Raw genomic sequence first — 2,500 nt, 5'->3', positions numbered from 1 at the left:
TTGGATTAGTGAGGGGGTCAGGGGGTTGTCCTCTACATGTCTGCTTCCACTTTGGGTGGTGGGGGGCATCGGGGCCTGTTGGGTGTGTGTTGGGGTGGTGTGCGGGGTCGGGGGGGGGTGGGGGTGGGGCACGGAAGGGAAGAGGTCAGGACATGTGGGTGGTGTCTGAATGCCATGCCTATCTTTAGCATAGGTCGCACACTCCAACACCCACCACACACACAGACACAAACACACACACATACATTCAAAAGAATGGCAGGAAACGGATGAGCAAGCAACTAGAATGTGTTCATAAAAACTCAGAGGTATGTTGTTGGGCAGTAGGTGTGTGTGTGTGTGTGTGTGTGTGTGTGTGTGTGTGTGTGTGTGTGTGTGTGTGTGTGTGTGTGTGTGTGTGTGTGTGAATGCCCATATATTGTTTCTCCATCCGATTGGTCCGACTGAGTAATGATGACATCCTTAGATCGGAGCCGGATTGCTTTAAGCTGCATGCCAACTTCCTGGAATGTGAGTGCGTGCGTGTGTGTTAGTGTGTGTCTATGGGAGGGTGGGTGTGGTTGAGAAGCACAGTCGTTGCGACTCCGCTCCGGTTTCCGAGAGGAAAGTCACACTATTTCTCTCCTCCAGGAATATCGTTGTGGAATGTGAGAGTAACACCTCAGCCCCTGCCCTCACCACTAGGAAAATAACTGGCACTAGTCTTCAGCCACGGCCCACAGACTCACACGTCCCGCAGGCACAGTGATCTCAAGCCCCTTTTGTGGTGTTCAGGTCAGTTTTCAGTGATCACGGAATGAAAGAATGATGAATTAACAAGCGAGAGGTAACAGAGATGCTGCTGGTGTCCCTAAATCCACTGGTGCTCTCGGAAGGGGAAATCGTCATTTAGAGAAGAATGCTAAAATTATGTCAAAAAAAGTCCTTGGCATGAAAAGATCCAGGCACTCAAGTTGCTTCAAATGGTACCAAGGTTGGTAACATTTTACAGTAAGGGTATATGAAGTATCATGAATTCATGATTTATGTATTCCTTAATATCTCATCAGGAATTGACATGAGTTCATAGTCTGTCATTCGTGACCTCATACAGTACATGAACAGCACATCACCTTTATTAGCACATCACAGCACATTTATTAAGCAGGATCATGATTATTTCTTTTAATTCTGCAAAAAATGTGATCATCTCTGCTCAAATTCTGATTTGAACACAACTTTGCAGTTCTCTAAACACATCATTATTCACCACTTTAGTTGAGGGGCCACAAACATGATGAACTCATGAGCAATTTTAACCTTAAATTCATGTAATCATGATGATCATGCTTAAGAAATCAGAAATCATAATGATGTACCATTCATAATGCCTTAGTTAATGTGTTGCTCATGCATGAAGTCATGAATGAGAGACTGAACTGTCAATTCCTGATGATTCATATGAAGGTAGTGCATAAATCATGAATTAATTCATGCGTGAATTCATGATAATTCATGTACCCTTACCGTAAAGTGTTATTAAAAGGGGTAATATTAAAGAAGCACTATGCAGGTCTGGTTATTCCTTCGCTGTTTCTGGGTTTTCGCCAGATTTGGGCTCGCATTTTTCATTACACAGCTTCCCCTGCAGCTTTGGTAGCAAGTGCAAAATTAGTATCTTCACCACGTGGACAGCATTAGCATCTTTTTCTGTGGTGAGCTTGGCAGATTCAGAAATAGCCACCATGGTTCATCTGCCAACGTTTGAGCGATTTGTGTTGTGTGTATTTGCATGTATATCTTTGTTGCTCCGAGCTTATCTTGTTCCGAGCAGCATCTAACTGGCCTTGGATTCGTTTTTGACTGATATGAAAGAGGCCCAAAGTCGATATTGAGTTTCTCCTAGAATCTGACTGGTCAAAGTTCAAGACTCACTGAGAACTGCCTGAAGGTAAAACGTCTTGAATGTTGCTCTGGTCATTGAGACATGTTCACATTAAGATGTCCCTTTGAGCACGTTTGAATTTTTAACACACACAAAAACGATATAGTGCACCTATAAGTCAAGTGCAAGTACTGTATGTAGACATGAAAACAACTGTGAAATATAAAGTGGATGTTTAGTGTTGAGAGTGAAACAGTGTCTCCTATGGCATCAGAGGGATCACCCTGACTTCCTTCCTGTATGAGTCATTAAGTCAGGCATGTCTGAATCATGGCATATCTATGAGCTGACTGGTTTACAGAGGCTAACCATGCTTTGACAGTTGTTTTCATTTCAAATCAGTTAGTCATGACAATTAAGATATGCTGGTTAGCAACAAAAAACGACTTGCTCATACCCCTTGCACCAAGATGGCGTATGAAATGTTCAGTGCAGTCACTTCCTCCCTGCAGAACCACAGCTTTATATGTGACCTCAGATTCGGCTGTGCATAAACCATAAGGCCCTCAGGTGCTGTGCGCATACCACAGGATAGACTTTCAGTCCAACTTCTCCCTCTCTAAGGATCAGAGGACC

The sequence above is a fragment of the Alosa pseudoharengus genome, unplaced genomic scaffold, assembly GCF_046254945.1.
Source record: "Alosa pseudoharengus isolate Yale_2024_CS ecotype anadromous, Long Island Sound unplaced genomic scaffold, YU_APseudo_1.1 YU_APseudo_1.1_scf_9, whole genome shotgun sequence".
Taxonomy (NCBI): domain Eukaryota; kingdom Metazoa; phylum Chordata; class Actinopteri; order Clupeiformes; family Clupeidae; genus Alosa; species Alosa pseudoharengus.
Note: the sequence above shows the minus strand (reverse complement) of the source record.